Source organism: Lactuca virosa, chromosome 1, assembly GCF_052849685.1.
Source record: "Lactuca virosa cultivar CGN04683 chromosome 1, Lactuca_virosa_CGN04683_v6, whole genome shotgun sequence".
NCBI lineage: Eukaryota > Viridiplantae > Streptophyta > Magnoliopsida > Asterales > Asteraceae > Lactuca > Lactuca virosa.
The window spans coordinates 81,910,617-81,927,809 of NC_136426.1; the positions used below are offsets into that span (position 1 = coordinate 81,910,617).

The 17,193-nt window shown below is 36.4% G+C and overlaps 1 protein-coding gene across 4 annotated transcripts in view; it reads right to left on the reverse strand.

The window, feature by feature from the left end:
* The window catches only part of LOC145148986 (putative receptor-like protein kinase At2g23200), a 41,240-nt gene that overhangs the window by 4,211 nt on the left and 19,836 nt on the right, over positions 1–17,193 (reverse strand). The window contains exon 4 of one of the 4 annotated variants that reach the window (XR_013729873.1): positions 16,903–17,123. The exons of the other annotated variants lie outside the window; for them this stretch is intronic. The gene's annotated coding sequence lies outside the window, so the exon portion shown is untranslated. Of the gene's footprint in view, positions 1–16,902; positions 17,124–17,193 lie in introns of those variants that run through there. 4 annotated transcript variants of the gene reach the window in all.

The following is a 17,193-nucleotide window of genomic DNA, read 5'->3' on the forward strand; positions in this document are numbered from 1 at the left end:
GACGAAATCCGTTGTTTTTAATGCAGTGAAAGACAAGGAAGGAAAGAGTGCAGTGAAAGACAAGGAAGGAAAGACTCCTCTCATATTGGCTTCCAACCTAATAATGTAGCTAAAACCTTGATGGAATTAGGTGTCATTGTGAACTACTATTATATAGGTGTGTTGGTTTACTCCCTGAAGCATGATAAAGAAGGTATTTTATTTGGTCTGTCAGTTGGCCATGGTAATTTCTCTCACTAATCGTAATTTCAATAGTCATTCTACTCTTCACTATGCTGCAAAAAAGAGGCGCATTACAGATGCTTAAGCTATTGCTTTTACATGGTGGTATGTGCTTTTTAGTCAATGAGAACATTGCTACTATATTGTTGGTTACTTTTTTTAGGCCCCCATCATAGTCAATGATATAACATAAAATAACAGTTATCTGGTGTGAATGGGACAAAACTTAAAAAAAAATGGATTTTGGACTCTAAAATTACCCAAAAAAGCTTGTCATGTTATTTGTTATATGTAACCAATTGCTTACGAAATATTTGTGAGTGCCTTGTATTGTGTGAGGGTTTGCTTAACCACCTCCAAAGAAAAGTCTAAGTATTTCATTTTAATAGCAATAAATCTTTAATATATGACAACTGATAAATTTTTTTTTTTTCTACTCGTCATGGGCATTTGAATCCTCAGGACCGGCCCTTCTAACCTACATTATTATACAAGTTAGGGGTTGTTTGTTTGCCTCTTAATTGGCAAATTAAGAGGCATCCTCTTAAAAATTCAGATTCAGTCCGTTTGTTAGCATCTTATTTTTTATCTCTTAATATTTCAAAAGCCTCTTAATATTTCAGAGATGGGATTGTATCTAAAAAAGAAAAAGAGACGTGCGTTCCTATTTTGCCCTATGTGACTTCCCTCTTCTCTTTTCTATTTCATTCGCCGACCCCTTTTTCCCTCCCAACACACTCCGATTACCTGCAATCTTTTGCCGCCATACGCTCCAACTCCGTCAGCCGATGCCATCGCTGCCTTTCGGATCTCCGGTGCCATCCTCCTATATCTCTGGTGCCAGCCTCCCACACCTACGACGCCATTGTCGCACACCAGCCTTCAGGTATGTATCGTTCTCTACTTTTTCCTTTTTTCTCTCCCCAAATACAATGAAATCGACGATTTCAGGGTGAAATCAATGTTTTCTTGCTGAAATCGATAATGAATCTGTAATTGTTGCTGACATTTGGTGATTTTTTTGCTGAAATCTCCACTGTCAAATGTGTCGTTCACACTAATTGCTCCATTGTTCTATTTTACTCAAATTGTTTTCAGGTAGCATGTTTTGATTTAGAATGACACTAAATTGACATAAAGATTGATGATTTCAATTTGGAATTGAGGAATTTTGATTACATATCCTTTGAGCAGAGATGGAAAATGCAATATCAGGGTTGTTTTAGTCATTTTTTTCCTGAAATACCTTTTCTTGATGTATTTATGTTGAAATCTGATGTGGTAATGTATGGACACAAAAATCTGATCTGATGCTATTTTTTTTTTCTAAAATCACAGCTCATATCATATGTGCTGATGTGCTGAAAATCTGATGTGCTTGTAGGATTTTATTTGGATTTCAATATAATTTTTAGGATTTGAAAATATTTATGTTTGATTTGGATTTGTGTTCATTTTGATGTATGTTCAATTTGGATTTTATATGATATTTATGTTTTTTTTAATAATTATTAAGAAATTGTTTCGTTTTTATATAAACAAGCATTTGAATTCACTGAAAAATAATACAGAAGGGTAAAATGGTCATTTTTACAATTCAACATAGCAATTCAGATGTTCCAACCAAACATCATGTTAAAAATTCAGATCTTAAAAATTCAGACCCTCTTAAAAATTCAGACCTCTTAAAAGTTTAGATCTTAAAATTTCAGATCCTACCAAACAGTCCCTTAGACTACTTTGGAAAATTTTACAATATTTTAAAGATTATCCGCAACATTAACACTCCAAAAATATTTTAATCTCATCATATACCATCTTCACTATCACACCACAAACTTTAGGAAATACTCATTACTTTATATTGTGTGTATCATTTTATTTTTTATTGTTTAAGTACAATATTTATATAATTAAGTCTATATTAACTAGAAAAATAAATACTAACATAATTAAAATTAAATTATATATATATATAAAAATACAATATTCTATTACTGAAAAACTTAAATTACATAATTAAAATTAAAAAGACAATAAAAATAATAAAATTTAACGTTACAAAATAAAACTATTATTCGATGTTGTCGTTAGTCTCATCGTAGTCGTCCTCATTGTCATAGTTAAGTTACGTTTGGTATATGTGCTCAGCAAATCTTGACAGAGACTGTTGTATGTTTCTCTATTTTGTATTTGCAAAAATCTTGCAAAGTATTGTAGGTTACCAGTTACAATTTGTGCATGCTGATGGAGTATATTGTTGGATTATACATACAGATAGCCATACTCATTTCTTCTATTACAATGTTATGTAAAATGATACAAATAGTCATTATCATCTCTATTTTTTTCCGAATCCCATGATCGTGATAAACGTTTTATTATGTGTCATTTTCTCTTGACCTCGCCATGCACTCCCACAACCAATGCGTACAATAATGTTAGCAAACATTCATGGGAAATCGTGTTGAGCTTGATGTGCCACATAAAATTGTTTAACATCACTTCTCATCAACTTCTACAAATGTAACACCTTGTTCCGTATCATTTCCTAAATCGGGGTGGTGGCCCAAATGTCGGTTATTATCAGGCTTAGCGCCTTTGGGGAAAAAGAGATTTATACTCATTTGGGTGTGGGTAATGTAACTTAGATGATCAGGGTGTTCGGTTGGTATTTTAGAGCCAAGGGGTATATATGTAAAGTGTCAATTCGGGATTTTATGGAAATTGGGTTTTAGTTCGGGAAGTTTTAAGGAAATTATGAGTTGATAAAAGCGTAGAGCTTCTCATTACCTTTCCGTGGATATAAGGATCGTCAGAAACGGACTTATAACGACAAAGTTATGGCCTTCAGAAGTTTGGTGGTTTTAGGGTTTAACCGAGTACGCAGGGCGTACACAAGTGTACGCATGGTGTATTAGAGAAAAGCCCAGTACACTGGGCGTACATTGGTGTATTCTAGGCGTACTTAACAGTTTGATTGCGGATGCTCTAAAGAGTACGTTGGGCGTACTCTAGTCAGACCCAAACCCTATTTTAGGGTGTTGGACCCTATTTAAGCTCCTTATCTCATCACCTAACCCTAATATCTTCATCTTCCATCCCTCTAAACCCTAGAACTGAAACCCTAGGCCCTATTTGAAAGGTTTTTGAAGTTTTGATGGTATTTCATGCTTTTTGGTGTTCATGGAAGAAGAAAGTACTTCTTGGAGAAGTGTGCGATGGCTTGAAGCTTTTAAATCCAGGGTTGTTGCATTTTGATCTACATTTTGGAGGTATCAAGTTTCTATCTTGATGATCTTATATGTTAGATTTAGTTCATGAAGTATTTTGTACTTTTTTGGAGTCTTTTGTGATAAAGATGGAGTTTTGATCTACTCCAGAAGCAATGGGTGCTAGATCTTAGCTCTATTGAGTCCCAAGGTTCATAAAAATGCAAGCTTTATGATGTATTTTGTTCCACTCATGCATTAAGACCTTTGTTAAGTCCTTATTGAGCTTTTGAGTCCCTTTTTGCCATGCAGGCACGTAAAGTTGCCAAATGTATGTGATAAGTAGTCTTATAGAATTAGATCTGAGAGTTTGGCACTTTGTCTTAACCAATTAAGGGTTTATTGGAGTGAAAAGGTGGTTGGACGAGTACGCGAGGTTTACTTAGGAGTACGCTCAACGTAATTCTGAGTTTGTGCATTATGGACTTGTATAGTATGCTTCGGGGGTGAGTACGCGGGGCGTACTCCCAAGTTTGCATTTTGGGCTTTTTGAAAATTTGGGCCTTGTTGGGCCATTGGACTTCTGACTTTGGGCCTTGGATAAACTTAGGGTTTTCTTGGAGGTAGGTCCATGTTGGTTTTGGGGCCCAATCGGTTTATTGGGCCATAATGGGCTTTGATGCTTTTATTTTGGGCTTTGGATTGCCATTTTGCATTTTGGGCTTTTTATGCATTTTGGGTTGGGCCTTGGTTATGGAACAAGTGAGAAAAGGGTAAAATGGTCTTTTACCCTTTAGGAGGTTGGTTTTATTGGGTTTTGTATACAACTTCCTATGATGCACATACAACCCTAAAAGCTTTGGATCTATGTTTTCTCTAATTATAATGCAATGTTGTTTCCAAAGCTTTAAGCCTACAACTAGCATACAATTGACATAAACAACATAAAATACTAGTTAGGAGTTTACCTCTTTATGTAGCTTGTAGAACTTGTTGTATTTGGCCTTTAAGAACTTAGCACCAATAGTGTGAATGCCTCAAATGGAGTCACAACACACCTTGGACAAAGGGTGACTTTTGAGAGAGAATGTCTTGCACCAAAATACGCCTCATATGAACTCATAGAACACTAGTGTGTTGATTTTAGCTATGGGGTGCTCTATATATATGTTAGGAATCCAAGAGTCATGGGTAAACCCTAATCCATACTCTTGGGCTTATTATCCATGATCCATGATTCAAGTGGGCTAACTCTTTATAGATTCTTCCATAAACTTACTCCATCGTGTATCATAAGCCCAAACCATATATATAACTAATTTACACAATTAGTCCCCATTAATTTATTTAGTCTCTTTTGATCACTAAATTAATTACAAATTAAATCTTGATCAATACTAATTAAATCATATGATTTCATATTAATATATTAGAACTTATAATATATTAATAAATCATAAATAACCTCTTCTCAAAAGTCCATCCTATCAAATTGTCGTGGTGATATGCAACCCAAATGGACCATGCTACTCTCGGGTCAATTACATACCAATTATAGTTATGGGCTTAGATACCTAATCCAACAGTCTCCCACTTGGATAAGTCTAATAACTATTATTGCAAGTACGACTCCAAAATCCCGACTAGCAATCGTAGCTCTTAAAAGCCGTTTGTCGAACTCTGACCTAGTCAATGACGCGTCCATTAGATAAGGGATCATATATTCCTCCATTCTACAAGATATCATATGGACTGAGACATGGATTATAATCATTCTCTCTGTCCAACTGTTGTTTCCCGATTTCCGATTTATGACGACCGACTAATTGAACAAATCAAATCAGTCCAGGCTTGGCCAAGCACTTAGGGTTGTCATCACTAAATCATCGAGGCCCCACAAATATCGCTTTTATACCTCTAAGGGTAAAAGGAATGGATAAAATTCGACTCAAGTGCTTGCTTGTACTTACTCATCAAATCACACACAACGATATGTTTTATAACACCAAGTTACTGGTGCGTTTACATATGTCAATGTGCAACCGACTTGTAAACTACAACTCACATGTCTTGGTTTCAAGAATATAAGATATTATCGTCTCACAATCACTCGTGATAAAATCCATGAAGTGATTCAAATGAGTGTGGGTTGAATCCAATACTCAAATCTTATTACAGGAGTACTTATGAACACTGCAAGCAAACTTGTGCTATGTCTAAACGCCTTTAGACAAACTACAGACCCATTCATGACAGTCTTGCCTCAATACCTACTTCCAAAGTATGATCGACTGTGGACGGTTTGAATAACCTAGTTATTCGGGAAGTCAAAACATGCAAAGTGAAACACAAGAATAATCGAATCCAATATGGTCTCAAAACTTGTGAATGTAAATAAAACACATTTTATTTAATCACCATATTGATTACACATTATTCATTGTATAATTTTTCGAATAATCAACTTAATACTTGAATTAAAACAATAGTTATCCTATGCTCCAAGCATGCACACTATGTTTACCTATGGTCCTTACTTTATGAAATAGATCAATTGACAACATTTCAATGATGCTCATTTCACAATTCCAAATCCTTACCGTAAATCTACACTACGGCCCAATCCAATTTCGTCAAGCCCAAAAGGCACGTCTGCTGAGTACGCGGGGCGTGCTCAGCTCTTATGCTTAGCATAGTCCATCCGGGGCTAGTACGCCCAACGTACTCCCCAGTGTGCCAACTTAACCCGTTAAGCTATTAAACTGCTAAGTTCTTTATCCAAACTCTCAGATCTGGTCCCTAGAGGCGACTTATCACGTAAAATCGGTAACTTTACGTGCATGAATAGTTTAATGGGGCTCAAGATCTCAAAAAGAGCTTAACAAAGGTCTTAACACATGCATGGGTCACAATACTCCATAAAGTTTTCATTTTTATGCATAAGGGACCCCTAAAATGTCCAGATCTAAGGGATAAGCTACTGAAACAACCCTTTCTCACAAGGAACAACCAAAAGGGACCAAAATAAGCCATAAACAAACCCAAACTAGATCTACACTAGAACTTGACAAGCTAAGGACTTTATACCTCAAATGGCTCGAAATGATGATGCTAACTCTGGATCTCTAAGCTCTACTCCAAGTAATGAGTCTTCGTTCTCCTTCTACCACTTCAAAATACATAAGAACACACCAAAATACTTCTCAAGAGCTTAAAACACCAATACAAAGGCTAAGGACGAAGTCATGGTTTAGAATATATGGATGATAGTCTAAAATGTCCAGGAGGTGAGTTTATGATGCTTAAATAGGGTTTTTTTGTCCCAGACCTGTATACGCCATGCGTACTCAACGTATGCCCAACGTATGTGGATGGAATCTGAGATCATGCATCGTGATAGTACGCCAAGCATACCAAAACTTAAATGTTACAATTCTCCCCCACTTGAATCATACTTCTTCCTCGAAGTCCGCTGCTCCAAATAACTTCGGGTAGAGCTCCCTCATCTCATCCTCCGACTCCCACGTCCATTCTTGTAACGCCCGGGTTTCGAGGCTAAGCATTAATAGATGATGTAATAGTCTAGATCAACTATTGTAACTCTTTATGAAGTAATAAAGATGAATTATATGAATTTATGTGCTTTATACTTAATTATAAAGGTATAATTAATAAAGAATAAAAATAAGTGTCAAAATTAAAGTGTGAGATAAACCCGATATCTTTACATAAAGTGGTGGTGGTCGAAACAAGGATTCCGGGGATATAAAGAACGTCCAAATCTGACTTCGTATGAGGAAGTTATGATTTTTCTAAGATTTGGCATAGCAGTGCACGACCCGAAACTCGAATTTTAGTTCGAGCGGTTTTTGGCTTACGCGACCTAAATGAGAGTTGAAGATCTCATTAATAGGAACTCAACGACAAAAAGACAGACGAAAACGGAGTCCGTATGTAAAAATTATGAATTTTACGCGGACATTTAACAGTGTAATCACCTCCTACTGTTAAATTTAAGATCGGTCGAGAATTAGCCGACGGAGTAAAAAGGAAAGTTGTAGATTTTATTTTTACCTACGCGTGGATATAAATAACGTCAAAAACGGAGCTCGTATGCGAAAGTTATGGACGAAGCTTAGTCTCTACTTTTCGAGCGCGGCGAATTCGATATAGTTTTGTAAATCTGAGATAGAATGAGAATTAGCCAACGAGGTCTAAATGAAAGTTGTAGTACTCGTAAATACCAACGCGTGGATATAAATAACGTCGGAAACGGAGCTCGTATGCGAAAGATATGGACGAAGTTTAGTCGCTACTCTTCGTGCGCGATAAATACGATACAGTTTTTGCAAATCTAAGATAGAAGGAGAATTAGCCAACGGGGTCTAAAGAACGTAGAAAACGGAGCTCGTACGCGAAAGATACGGACGAAGCTTAGAGGCTACTTTACTATAACATTCCTATAAATAAGAGATGAACTCTTCATAATTTCTTCACACCATAAGCCTTTCTTTCCCTCCCTAACTTCTCTCTAACCCCTCCCAAGTCTAGGGAACCTCCCTAGCACGAGAAGGAAGCCCCGGAGCGCCCGACGGCTCCGAGAAGAAAAGCTTTCGGCTCGGAAACGCTGCTCCAGCGAAGCCCGATTTTTAATAAAAACCCGCTGTAAGTGAGCTACGCCTATACTATATTTAATATAGCTTTTATTTAAATATAGTAATGTTATTAGGACCTTATAATAATTATTTGGGCTATTATTATGAGTTATATAAGTATCGTTATAATATATTTTTAACCACTCGCGGTACGGGGAATCTGGTTTGGAGGGCCGCTTGGGTTGCTGGATTCAGAAGTGCTATATGCCAAAATGATCCTGCCCTCCGGTGTTCCATGTCTGGCCCCTGTCTGTACATAGTGGGTGAAAAGTATTGTGTTAACGCTTATATAATAGTAATAATAGTTAGACTATTAATTAGTCTCGACGAATATTAGACTAAAATCTAGTGGTAATGATACTAGGTTCTGTCAAAGGAGTTGTTTAAAGTAAACGAAGTGTTGTCCGAGTACCGAGTCACCACCTTATCAGGTGAGTGCATAGTCCCTTTCATCTTACACATAGATATGGAGTATTTACTATATAATTTACGTGTTGTGTGTGCATATTGTCTGAATACTTGCTGTCTATGTTTGATGAAAGCTTTTTATACATGATTTAAATGATTTAAACTATATATGTATTTTATATCTACAAAATGTGTTGGGTAAAACATGGGTAGATGTATTAGTTGCTGTGTGACAAAATAAAATGATGAGAGGCCTCGTTATAGATGTTATTGATGATCCAGTCATCTAGCGGAGTATAGATGACGACCACGGACTATTCTAGACAGTCTAGTGGAACGCTAGCAGGCTCGCAACCTGTAGGTGTTTTTTTGAACTGTGTGTTTATTTGAACTGTGTGCTCACCAGATGTACTCCATCCCCCACATGGTTGCCTATAGGACATTTATTGCTAAGGAACCCCCTTGGTAGTAGTGTCCATCCTGATGTTGATCCTTAGTCTAGGTCCCTTATGATGAGTGTTTAGGGACGTAATGTGAGGATAACAGGAATGAGTAATCGGGTTTGTTTGGTTGATGAAAATAATAAAATTATTTATTGTGGGTTGAAAACCCTATGTGCTCACCAGGCTCCTAAGCCTGACCCACTCAGTTTCTTGTATTACAGGTAGTGGCGCATGAGCATAGATGTTTGGATGAGAGATAAGGGATTATAGGCCTGTAAATACAAAATAATGTAGTAAGGCTTATGTTGTATTGTTTATGCTTATGTTCTGTATCGAATATGACATCCCGAGTCTTTTAATGAAATACATTTCTATGGAAATGCTTTTGATAAATCTTTATCATATTTTTGTTTTGGGACAAATTCCGCAACTATTTTATTTAAAAGGTACTCTGAGTTTCAAACAAGCATAAACAAAATCGGTCTTTTTTGGCCGTGAAAATGGGGATGTCACAATTTTGAACCCTTGATAATGCCCTAATTGTGGAAGTTGTCAGTGGCAAGTTCGTACTTGTTAGTGATCGTATTATGTGGCATCCTCATTTTCACGGCCAGAAAAGACCGATTTGTTTATGCTTTGTTTAAAAATCAGAGTAACCTTTTTATTTAAAAGAGTTGCGGAATTTGTTCCCAAAACAAAATATGATAAAGATTTATCAAAGCATTTCTGTATTTCATTAAAAAGACTCGGGATGTCATGTTCAATACAGATCATAAGCATAAACAGTACAATATAAGCCTTACTACATTATTTCATATTTACAGGCCTATATCCGTAATCTCTCATCCCAAACATCACATCTATGCTCAGGCGCCACTACCTGTAATACAAGAAACTGAGTGGGTCAGGCTTGGGAGCCTGGTGAGCACATAGGGTTTTCAACCCACAATAAATAAGTTTATTATTTTCATCAACCAAACAAACCCGATTACCCGTTCCCGTTATCCTCACTTTACGTCCCTAAAACATCTAACACAAGGGACCTAGTCTAAGGACTTTCATCGGGGTGACAACACATGCTTCGGGGGTTCCTCGGCAATTCATGTCAAATAAGGCAACCATGTGGGGGATGGAGTACTTCTGGTGAGCACGCAGTTCAAATAAACACACAGTTCAAATAAACACCTACAGGTTGCGAGCCTGCTAGCGTTCCACTGGACTGTCTAGAATAGTCCGTGGTTGTCATCTATACTCCGCTAGATGACTGGATTGTCAATAACATCTATAACGAGGCCTCTCATTATTTTATTTTTCACACAACAACTAATACATCTACCCAGGTTTTACCCAACACATTTCGTAGATATAAAATACATATACAGTTTAAAACATTTAAAACATGTATAAAAATCTTTCATCAGCATAGACAGCAAGTATTCAGACAATATGCACACATAGCACGTAGTTTATAATAAATACTTCATATCTATGTGTAAGATGAAAGGGACTATGCACTCACTTGAAAGGTGGTGACTCTGCACTCGAACAGCGCTTCGTTATCTCAAAACAATTTTCCCTCGACAAAACCTAGTATCAATATCACTAGGGTTTAGTCTAACGCTAACCGCGACTAATTAATAGTCTAACTATTATTATTATTATATAAGCGCGACACAATACTTTTCACCCACTATATACAGACGAGGCCAGACATGGAACACCGGTGGGCAGGATCATTTCGGCATATAAGCACTTCTGAATCCAGCAACCCAAGCGGCCCTCCAAACCGGAACCCCCGTACCGCGAGTGGTTAAAAAGATATTATAACGACACTTATATAACTCATAATAATAGCCCAAATATTTATTATAAGGTCCAAATAACATTACTATATTTAAATAAAAACTATATTTAAAATAGCGTAGGCGTATCTTACCTACGAGGGAGTTTGGCTAGAAGTCGGGCTCTGTAGGGGCAGAACTTCTGAGCCGAAAGCTCTTCTTCTCGGAGCCGTCGAGCGCTCCGGGGATTTCTTCTAGCGCTAGGGGAGTTTTGGGAGGTTTAGAGAGAGAGTAGAGAGAAGAAAGAATAGGAAAGGTGTGAAGAAAATGAGGGTGGGAGAGGTTCTATTTATAGGGTGAAAAATGGCTGAACTTGGTGCCACATGTCACCATCTAGTGGCAAGACTTGGGGAGAAAGCAATGGCCAAGATTGTGCCACATCACCCATTTTCGCACAACACACTTCCGACTTCTAAAATCCGTAACTTTCGCTTACGAGCTCCGTTTTAACGTTCTTTATATCCACGCGTAGATAAAAACAAGATCTACAACTTTTCTTTTGACTCCGTCGGCTAAATCTCGACCGATATTAAATTTAACAGTAGGAGGAGATTATACCGTTAAATGGCCGTGTAAAAATCATAACTTCTTCATACGAACTCCGTTTTCGTATATCTTTTTACCGTTAAGTTCATATTAATGAGATCTTCAACTCTCATTTAGGTCGCGTAAGCCAAAAACCACTCGAACTAAAATTCGAGTTTCGGGCTGTGCACTGTTATGCCAAATCTTAGAAAAATCATAACTTCCTCATACGAAGTCAGATTTGGGCGTTCTTTTTATGGATGCTCTTGGTTTAACATATACTACAACTTTGGTGTAGATTACTAAGGTCAAAAAGTCTTCCATCGTAAATTCACTATTTACGTTTCCCGGTGTCGTGTCGGTTCCGTCGCGAAACTTCGACGGGTCATAACTTCTTCGTTATAACTCGGATTTCGGCGTTCTTTATATCCCCAGAATCCTTGTTTCGACCACTACAACTTTATGTAAATATATCGGGTTTATCTCACACTTTAATTTTGACGCTTATTTGTATCCTTTATTTATTATATATTTATAAATAAGTAATAAACACATAAATGCACATAATTCACATAATACTCAAATAATTCATCTTTATTACTTCCAAAAAGAGTTACAATAGTTGACCTAGACTATTATATCATCTATTAATGCTTAGCCCCGAAACCCGGGCGTTACATATTAAGAACAGCGTCATCGACTTAAACGAAAACGAATTCCACGAAGAGTTGTTACCCATAGAGTTGAACGGTTTTGATATCGTTCTGGGTATAGATTGGCTTAGCGCCAACGATGCTGAGATTCTTTAACAAAAGAAGATAGTAAGTGTAAACCCACCCGGAAAAGAGTCATTTATGGTGTACGGGGACAAACGTAGAGTGAATTCTGGAATCATCTCCCTGATGAAAGCCATAAAATCTTTGTCCAAAGGATGTGCATCATACTTGGTATTTGTCATCGATGCTAAGAAAGAAAAGAAGAAGGTGCAGAATATACCGGTTGTGTGTGATTATCCGGAAGTCTTTCCCGAAGTTCTTCCTGGATTACCGCCTGATAGACAAGTAGAGTTCATAATAGACTTGTTACCAGGAACAACACCGATAGCAAAAGCACCATACCGATTAGCACCGACGGAGATGAAGGAGCTTATGATGCAACTTCAGGAGTTGTTGGACAACAGTTTCATTAGACCGAGTTCATCACCCTGGGGAGCTCCAGTGCTATTCGTAAAGAAGAAAGATGGAAGCATGAGAATGTGTATATGATGGGTTTCGAGCAATACAACATTCCTATGGTGTACATGCAAACCCTAATAGCTTTTGGATCTAGTTTGTCTAATGAACATGCAATTGAATATCCAAAGCTATAAACCCTATATCTATCAAAAAAGAACTGAAATAAGGGTTTAGTAATTACCTTTGATTGTTATATAGTAATAACAATCAATTCCTTGCTTTGATTGGCTTCAGAAAGCTTAGTGCCTCAAGTGTTGCACCTCTAATGGAGTCACAAACACCACTAAGCAATTGAATGAAGGAGAGAAGAGAGAGGAGGCACCAAAAACGGCTGGAAACCCTAATCCAAGTGTTAGCCACGTTTTTGGTGCCCAAGGGTTCCTTATATACTTAGGCTATTAGGGTTATCCAACAAGGAAACCCTAATTTGACTGCTTAAGCCCTAAGCAGCCCATGGACCCCTTCTGGAACATGCCTTGGGCGATTTCTAATGGGCTTCCCCATAGAATTCGTCCAACCTATTATTCCAAGGTGATCCATAGCCCAATTGCAATTATCCTATAATTACAATTCCAGTCCCCTAAGTTTAATTAATATCTTTTAGCCACAAAATTAATTCTTTATTAATTCTTGACTAATATTAATTAAACAATATGATTTCTCCTTTAATATATTATTCTCATAATATATTAATAAATCATAATTAAACCTTGCTCTCCTTAATTCATCCTACATATTGTTATGGTGAAGGCAACCCAAAAGGACCATGCTCATAATCGGGTCAAGTACATACCAAAATAGTTATGGACTTAGACACTAATCCAACAGTCTCCCACTTGGATAAGTCTAATAACTATTTTGCATAACTTCAGAACCTGATCAGCAATCGTAGCTTTCAAAAGCCGTTGTCAACTCTGATCTTATCAGATACGCGTGTCCTTTAGATAAGGGATCATATATTCCTCCATTCTACAAGATATCGTATAGACACAAGACATGGATTTAAATCATTCTCTCTGTCTATGTATTGTTTCCCGACTTCCGATTCATGACGACTGACAACAGACTACAATTGGACACATCAACTTAGTCCCGGCTTGGCCAAGCGCTTAGGTGTCATCACTAAATCATCGAGGGGCCCACAGATATCGCTTTTATCCTACTTTGGGTAAAAGGAATGGATAAACTTCGACTCAAATGCTCGCTTGCATTTACTGATCGAATCACACAAAACAATAAGTTTTATAACATCAAGTTACTGGTGCGCTTTCTTATTATCAAAGTGCAACCGACCAACAAATAACAACTCACACGTCTTGGTTTCAAGAATATACAATGTTATCGTCTCACAATTACTCATGATAAAAACCATGAAGTGATTCAAGTGAGCGTGGGTTTGATCCAATACTCTAATCTTATTAAAGCACTCATGAACTCTGCAGCAAACTTGTGCTATGTCTAAACACTTAGACAATCTACAGACAGATTCATGATAGTCTTCCTTCATACCTACTTCCAACGTATAACCGACTGTGGAGGTTCGAATAACCCAGTTATTCTGGAAGTCAAAACATGCAAAATGAAACACAACGATAATACTTAATCCTATATGGCCCCAAAACTTTTGAGCGTAAATAAAACACTTTTATTTAAACACCATATTGATTACTCATTATTCATTGCTTACTGTTTCAGAAAATCAACTTATTACTCGAATTATAACCACAATTGTCCCATGCTTCAAGCATGCACACTTTGGTTTCCTATGATCCTTACTTTGTGAAATAGATCAATTGAAAAACATTTCCAATGAAACTCATTTCACAATTCCCAATCCTTATTATTAGCGTAAGAATACAAAATTCTTTCCACTTTTAGAATATGTCAGATTCTAACATTTTATGCAACGATCCTTTCGTGAAGTCACAACAGAAAAGTCACAAAGACTCGGCCAATGAAATCACAAGGTACTCTATCAGAAATTGTTACAAAACAATTATATAGATGTGATGTCTCTCACTCAAAGTACATTCCTTTGAACATCCTTCTCGCATAAAAGTTTCTAATCTAGACATATTTCTTAATATCCAATTCCCATTAATGGAAACATTTCCATATTTTCCATACGACAACTCATTCTTAATAGAATCTTATCTATTCATAATAATGTCAATATAGTCCATCCAGTACTATACTTCCAACTACTCACAAGCAACAATTCCTTGGCGAACCTTAGATCGTCCTTTGATAGTTGTTTAATTATTTTAGTCAAATCCAGTTCAAGTCCCTTTTCCCTCTTAATGCCCTAGGCATTTGGAAAATTTTAGAATGGTCAAATATTATAGCATTTGCAATCGATCCTATACCCTAAGCGTATGGGATACGATGCATAATATCTTACATAAAGATATGATACTTTATCAATCTTTTGCCATAATATTTTATGTGTCATGTTCTCACAATTCGAACTATGAAGAGGGATGTCGTAATCATAATCAAAATTTGAGAACACACTATGTATCCTTTGACTAAATTTATTAAAATTTCTCAATCTAAGCTTTAGATATTGAAACGAAGTATAATATTCTCTCCCTTAATTATAGCAAAACAACTTTTCAACCCCTACAGCTTTGCAAAGTTAATCTTTGTTTTCTATAATTAATATTGCTAACTCGCAATACTTGAAATAATAATCATGTTCCCACTAACACGATGATTATTACAATACAAGCATAACACTTATGCTCCCACTAGCTTTGACATATATCTAGAAAACATCTGAACTTCCAGAAAACAATGCTTATTGAATTCCTTAAGTTCATATTTCTAAATACTTGATGCTTTGATAGGCCTTTATCTAAGCTTCTTAAACTCATACACCTTTGCCTTAGAAAGCTCATATGGTGTCTAGACAAATTCAGAACTAAGTCCCAAATGTTCAGACTAATTGCCAAATCTCACTATTCGAATTATGAAGAGGGATGCCGTAATCATAATTAAATTTGAGAATACAATTATCACAATTGCTATCTTCTTAATATCTCTCTTAGTGAAAGCATTTCCTCACAATCATTTTCATGAAGGAGGGAAACCTCATGACACTTAGATTTTAAAGTGTATGTGTTCCTATCCATGTGAATTTGCCAAAACCAAAGTTTGCGACAAATCCAAACTCATATGGACCGAACGTGCTCAATCTCGATTTCTTGCCTCATGGTAACATGAATGCCGACCATGTCTTCCAAGCAAATCACCCTTACTTATCAATGTACTTTCAATTGATCAAGGTGTTTTGTCTTTATGCATTCAAATGAGAATTCATAGAACTCACATACATTTTTAGCTTAATTGGAATGGCACAGAAACAAAATAATGTTAACATGATAGGTTATAAACCTCAAGTCGTGCGCTAGTGATGATTAACTAGGTTTACTCTTGATTTGTTCTTGAAACTTTTCAAGACCATTAAGACTCCCACTGACTCCTTGACATATAAGATTCTCTTGTCAAGAAACATTTCTTGACAAACAAATATTCAAGAGTTAGTGTAGCTTCTTATCAAGCTTAACACTTCACACAATTGGTCTTAGTTGGTCTTTGACTTATCCAAGACATCACAACTTACCAATTTCAAATGTGCAAGAATATGAAAACTTTTCCAAACTCCACATTTGATGAGTGTTATAAACCTACTAAAGACTTGTCACTCATGTCACAATCTTGACTCTAAGACTTGATATTGGAACGAAGTATGATTGACTTCTTGATTTAACCATTTCTACAATTCTCGATTCCTCTTTTTAGACATGCAATTGCACTAAGACTCACTTAGATGATCAATTGAGACATGGCTCTTAATCATTAAGACCTATCATAAAACACAATAAAAGTTACTCTCCCTTCTTCTTAGAATAGAGAAACTTTTATCTTTCTGCCTACTAGATTCTTCTTATTCGTTCTGCTATTGATTGAAACTCTTTCAATCAACTCAAAATTATACTCAATCTTATAAGTATAACCATATTTACTAAACTTTAGTAAATCATGACGAATATCTTTATTACTCTTGTGGTGGACTTGATCGACGCACAACCTAGTGTACTCGATCTCTTAGTCCTTCACTTGACACTTTGTCAAGGAATTAGTCTAATTTTCAAATATGAAGTTTCTCATTCATCATACAATGCAGGTTGCATGATTCCAAGTTTCTGTCCAATTGAAACTTGGGTGATGAGAAACTCTCCCTACTTGGTAAATTCTCGACATTTCCACAAATAACACAATTAAGAATCAAATCCATTATTGCTAATAGAAGAAACATTCAAACATCAATTTTTCATACATGCCATTGCAAGGATAAATAAATAAGACAAAAACAAATTTTATTTTATTGCGGAAAAACTTTGTCCTTACAATGCAATTCAACTGAAAAACTATGCTATTACATATTTCTTAGAAATCTACCCTAACTCTAAAGTAGCAGCTCAAAAATCCGATCTTTGAATCCTTGCGATCGAAATCCATCTCTTCGTGATCAGATTCAACACGCTTCTTCCTTAAGTTTCCTTTCTTTTCTTCGATCCTGCAAAACATCAAAATGTAATCTTATCACATCATGTATTAAGAACCAAAAATAGGAACTCATAGAGTTA